This window comes from Rhagoletis pomonella, unplaced genomic scaffold (genome assembly GCF_013731165.1).
Source record: "Rhagoletis pomonella isolate Grant_MI unplaced genomic scaffold, Rhpom_1.0 Rhpom_scaffold_00001, whole genome shotgun sequence".
Classification (NCBI taxonomy): domain Eukaryota; kingdom Metazoa; phylum Arthropoda; class Insecta; order Diptera; family Tephritidae; genus Rhagoletis; species Rhagoletis pomonella.
In genome coordinates this window covers 9,074,986-9,081,771 of record NW_023458555.1, presented here as the reverse complement: position 1 = coordinate 9,081,771, position 6,786 = coordinate 9,074,986, and positions in this window count along the sequence as shown.

The following is a 6,786-nucleotide window of genomic DNA, read 5'->3' as shown; positions in this document are numbered from 1 at the left end:
TTTGCTGAACTCGGCCAAAATCGCTTAGGCGGTTACAACGCCAAAAAAGAAGAAGAAGAAGAAGAAATCAACACAAAAGCCATACCTTTCTTTGCTGTCCGCAGCTGCACTGGTTGTGTATTGTCCTTAATTTTTTTTCGAATATGCTGGCTGCTTTTGTTGTGATACATCGCACTTGCTTTGCATACAAAATCGCAAATTGGCAATAAATTCGCACAGAAAATAAAACCCCAGTAGATAATTCCAGTGCACTACCGGTCAATACAATGGAAACCACCTACATACATATATACCATATTTGTAATATATACATACTTATTTATGCGCATATATGCGTATCTACTTGATATTGTTATTCTATTGTTGTTCGCAAATATGTATGTATGAGTCGTGCGTGCCTTGAGTGTTGGAAATTGATTATTTGCTTTATTGTCATTACAAAAATAGTAGGCCTTTGTGTTCATAAGATATACGTAAGGACCTGAGCACACACAAATAAACTGAATTTGTAGATACGGCAGCTTATTGCAACTAATCTGTCTTTGCCATTAATGCAACATGTTTCCCTCTTTCCCACCAGTCAACTTGGGATGAATTTAATTGAAATTTCGATTTGCATAGCAATTATCAGCCATTGACAGCAATATGTTTCACAATTCTTTAAAATTATGCGCTTTATTTTTTGTTAATCGAATCAATCACGCATACATAAATCGCATCCCAGACGACAAAATTAGAAAAAAAAGAGACATAATGGCTTCATTTCGCTTTTTTGTTAAGCGATAAGCCTTCCTAACTCGTTTCTTTAAACCTTTTCATTTTGTATGGAACAGTCAGAGTTTCAAAGCATACTGATTCGGCTTCCCTCAGGAGAGGAAATGAAATAATATGACACAGCTCAAATTTAACTTTACGCCAGACATGGAACTTTTACTGAGATTTTTTCCGACATTTAACTTCCGTTTGTCTTCGAGTGGCAGCGCTTTTAGATGATCTTGCAATACTGCTTCCTAAGAAGGACTTTATGAAAAAGGATTCATTTAGAAGCGTTGCTCTTTTGTCGACTGGGTTATTATCCAGAAGCAAATATCCTCTTTACATAAATATAAAATAAATAATATAAAATAATAATAGTAAAAAAAAATATTTTTAAAAAAAGCTTTCTAGATATGAACTTAGAAATTAGACCATAAATACGGTTTACGGTTACTTGAATTTATTTGGATTTTATTAAAAAATTAACTATATTTTTATAAAAAAATTACTAAAACTAGTTCGAAATTTTTGCGAATATTTGTTGATTTTTATACCTTTCATGAGCATGAAATGGTATTATAACTTTGGTCCGATGTTTGTAAGTACCAGAACAAAAAGAGATAGACCCATGAAAATGTATACTTATATGATCAGAACGTCGAGCTGAGTTGATTTAGCCATGTCCGTCTGTCCGTCTGTCTGTCTGTTTGTATGCAATCTAGTCTCTCAGTTTTCGAGATATCCGGATCAAATTTGGTAGGTGGGTGTATTTTTATAATGTATTAATCATTTGTCGGAACCGGAAGAATCGGACCACTATAACATATAGCTCCCATACAACTGATTGTTCAGATATGAGATTTTTCATTATAACTTCTCCATTTATGCAGCTAGGAACATGAAATTTCGCACCATTTTCACTCATTATTAACAGAATACTTACAGTGAAAATAACAAGGATCGGATGACTACAACATATATCTTCCATACATCTGATTGTTCAGATATGGGATTTTACTGTAAAACTCCTTTATTTGAACAGCTAAAACCGATAAATTTCGTAAGATATTTTATAAATAATAATACAAAGTCTACTGAGAAAATCGTCAAAATCTATGCTGTATAAGCTTTATCTCCTATAGCACTGATTGTTAAGATACCAGTTTTTGCCATATATCTCCTTTATGTACGAAACTAAACCCAATAAATTGTGTTACCGGTTTACATACCGATCACATAGCGGTGAAAATTACTTAGATTGGTGTCATATAAAGTATATCTTCCATACCTCTGATTGTTTAGATGCGATTTTTTATATAAGTATGTAACTCCTCTATCGATGTATGCAGATGTATTCAAAAGCAGTAATCTGTCAAAGTAAAATTTGCAGATGTTCATGAAAGGTATGAAGCCTTCGGCATAGCCGAAGACAGCGCTGCTCTTACTTGTTTTTTTAAATATTGAAACTTGGATTTATTCAGACTTTGTTAAAAAATGTACTAAATTTTTATAAAAAAATAACTAAAATTAAATAACAAGACGCTAAATTGTTAAAGCTTGTCAATATTTGGTGCGTTTATAATTATGGCACGTAGTGTATTTTTAAACAAATTTTAAGTTTATTATTGTCTTTCAAATAAAGAATATGTGCCTATCCTCGTTAAATAACGGGAGCACGAAAGCTATGGACACTAAAAAATTTGGTTTAGATCCGATCAATTAACGGTACTTATAAATATTTATATGAAAATTGAGGTCGGCTGTGTTTTTTGCATAAAAATTACTTGCATTCTTTAGGCATTATTTTTTTCCAGGACGACTACAGGTAAAGCTAAAAACCATCTTCCCTGCGTATTTGATTTTTTGAGTTATGGTATACCCCCAAAAAAACGGAGAATATGTGCTCTTTCGATTGATTATCATTTTTAAAATTTCTTGTGAAACTTTCGGTATCTCTCGATGTAAAAATTGATTTTCTGAAGCTCTTTTTGATGGTTCAAGTTCCAGATTATGTGAATAAACTTGGAAACTTCTCGCCGGGATATTTTCCGGATCACTATGCATTAGGGTGGTCCGAAAATATAAAGGAAAATAAACTTTTTGGAATTTCCTTGCTGGCACCCCCATGAATTTCAAAAAAGGAGAAAATGAGGCGACCCGTATTTTTTATTTTGAAATCGGTTATTATTTAATCATACCGCTGGGGATTTGAAGTTTCCGGTTGTAAGTATACTAATATCCATATATATTGTATATCAGAAAAATACGATTATTTGTAGAATTGCTATAAAATCAATCAAAATAAATATTTTCTGATGGAATAAAAATGTTTCTCTTCAGTAGAATTATGTTGCATATTAATTAGCACAAGACATCTTACAAACATAAAGTAACTAATTTTTGTACATAAGAGTAGACATTATCGGTTTTGACAAAGCAAGTAAAATTATAAATCTACATAAATATTCATCATAGTAGTAGTATTTAAAGATTTCAGAAGGGAAATGTTTTTATTCCATGAAAAAAGATTTATTTTTAACGATTTTATAGCAATTCTACGAAAAATTTTTTTTTCCGGACGCGCTTAAATGTTTAACGATTTCAAAATAAAACATAAGCGATATTCCTTATTTTCGATATTCTTCAGTTCAGTTGGACCACCCTACCCCCTAAATATAATCATACATATATGTATGCAGTATTTATTTTATTCTGGTCGCTTATTTTCCTGCTTAAATCGAATTAGTTGCTGACAATAGAGATAGCGAAATATGGCAACTCATTTCATTAAATTTTTTTCTCTTTGAACTATGTTTCTATGAAAATTGAACTCAAATATCAAGCTGAGTTTGGTATTCAGCTTCATTTCAACCATTCAAAGCTTTTTGGTAAATAGCCATATTACAATATAAAATTTTACAGTCCATCTACACCTAGGGTTTGCGAAAAAAATTACATACATACATACATACGTACAATTTTTCAACGATTTAATTTAATTACTAATAAAATAGTTTGACAACACTTTTTTATGAACGAAAAGTTGACGCGCAAAGCATTTGAACAATTTTTTTTTATGGCAATGGTAATTTTTTATAGTAAGCATCACAATTTTTTGTTGGTTTGTTGGTAAATAATACTCTATTGCCATGTGTGTCTGCATATTTTTCATACATCTATTGTACTTGCTGCATGTATATATGTACACCCATATGCACAATGTATATAGTATTGAATTGAAATGCCACGGGGCCAGCTAATGTTCACAATTTTAATTAATCTTTAAGCGGTCAAATGTAATTAGGAAATGCATATTTATTGCCACCATGCGGCCTTGCGTGGGGTTTTAGTGAAAAAGCATTCGGATGCAAAAATTATGAACCATGGGAAAATAATGGCACACAGTAATCATAGAGGTGATTATTGTAGGTATGTACTATATACATAGGTGCATGTGCACGTATCCGCATGCAAGCAATGCTTTGTTTACACATTTAATAATGGCGCGGTTTTCCATACGATTTTTGATTGTAATTCTAAGATTCACACAATGCTGGCAAAGTTTAAATTAAAATGCTTTTTAGTATTGGTTATTATTTTAGTCTTATTTAGGTACCGGGTTTTATATACGTCTAGTCAGCATTTAGATTCAGCCATGTATTTAGTGAAATCCTGAAATTTATTCAATTTCATAGCGAAAAATTCAAGATATTTCATCATCTATCAGAGTTTGTATAAGTAATGAAATGTCTTAGAAGAGCTTTTAGATGGTGGGGTCATTAAATTTTCCTGTTGTAACTTTGTCCCTACTCGAATATTCTAGATAAAAAGAATGTTATTGAAACTATATACTCCTCAAATGGTTTAAGTATTGATCTTTGAGCCGATATAAAGTAGCTGCCCAGATTTTGGCTCTGCTTCATTTTATGCTAAACTACACTAAAAAGTCACAGACCCGAATTCTTCTCCAAAGCATGGATATATATAGACGGTTTTTTAATCTTGACTTTTCGAATATCGAATAAACCGGATTTTTTTTTAAATCAAACAAACCGGTTTTTTACAAGCTTTTATTTAACTTGCTCTGTATGTATGTATGTTTGTTCGGGTCAAATCTTGCAATAAATTTTTGATCAGCTTCCCGATAATCTGGAGACTTGAAGCTTCAGACTTGGCTCAGGATCCGATGACAATGCAATATGAAAGATGTATTAATCCGATAGGTGGCGCATATTTCACAAACCTGTATTTATAAACCGATTAGGTTCATATTTAGAGCGTATCTTAATTACACGGAAAAAAATAACTCCACACAAAATTTAGCCGGTAGGTGGTGGAGGGATGGAGATATTTCCAACATCCAAAATTATAATATATTGTCACTAGACACGAATAAAGGCGCGAGCACAAAAATTGACGGCGAAAAAAGACGCATAAAAAAACTTCAGCGTCAAAGATTCTTAGCATACTTCGCCGGAGTTTTTCATAAGCATCTTTTTTCGCAAAATTTTTTTACGCGCCTTTTTCGCCGTTAAAACACTAGCGCGCCTTTATTCGTGTGTATTGACGATATGTATATTACTTATATGAGAAGGAATAACTGCACAAAAAAATTACCCGATAGGTGGCGCAGGTGTCGAGATATTTGGGAAACCCGTATTTATGGTACGACTTGGTTCATACCTAGAAAGCTTTTTGCTTTAAAAATATATTTTTACTATTAAGTTATACAATCATTCATTTCATTCATACAATCATTCACCACTCAGTAAAGGTTTTCGAGTTTTTCGAAGTTTTCCAGTCTAAGGGAAACCCCTAAATGAAGAGATCTACACTTTTACTCCAGTTCCTAACTCCCACGGAGTTTTGCCTTTTTTGATGTTGCTGGGACTAAAAATTGAACCATGGACCTCCCGACTAGCAGTAGGTACATCTAAGCACTAGGCTACGACAGCAAAAGGACTACTCAAATCAGAGAAAAGACAAATAAAATGCAATAAAATATTAAAAAAGTCAAAATAAAACCAAAGTTTTTACTTATTTTACTTGCCTTTTTTACTAAAAAAAAACCTATTTTTAATGTAACTTTTTTAATGACTTCATACCAGCTTAAGAGTTTTCACTGTATGAAAACTATGTAACCAGTTTATGCGTTTTTTTTTTTAATTTCTAAATAGCGAAACCGGTTTTCTTCAAACTGTAATTTTACAAATAACTCGAAAACCGGTATTGGGATAAAGGCGAATAATCGAACAACGTAGTTAATATGCGTTTCGGGCGTAAATATCGTACACATTTACAATTCCATAAAAGTCCTGATGTACAAATGTACATACATACATACACATAGTGACTCAAACAACGTTCTTATGGTGATTTTTTTAAAATATGCACAATGTTGTCAAAACTTTTTTGTAACTTTTTTATAAAAATATTGATCATGCTATAACCAAAACCATATATCGTTACCTTAATATAAAAAGGCCCTATCTAAAATTGTTATGGGTATTCATGGAAACTCATACCTACAAAAATGTATAAAAAAACAAAAGTTCTTCGAAATCCTCGGTTTAAAAAAACACTGCAACTAATTTATTGATGTAGTAGTTGTAGGCCGTTAGCGAGTAATCTACCGACCTTTGTACCAGGCGAATTTCGAAAGAAAATGGGCTAGGGTCATTTTAGAAAACTCATAAAAATTCAAAAAATTTCCATCAAAATCTTTAACTTTTTAGGGCGAACTTATTAGTAAATTTCCAGTTATGCACTGTTACAGACCTTAAAAGTGCTTATTTAAAGCAGCTAAGAATTTGCATTGGTTTTTAGTACTTTCTTTTTTGTCTGACTTTTGCGGTTTTTTCCATGTGAACGCTTGTTTGAGTTACTATATGTATTCATGGACTGGAAATGTCCTTCACCTCATTCGCCCATTTCGATTTGCGTAAATGGTGCTGATGGCCATTTTGGTTTTTTTCTTACCAATCCGTGAAAATGAAATATGAATACTTTACATATTACACAAAGAACTGC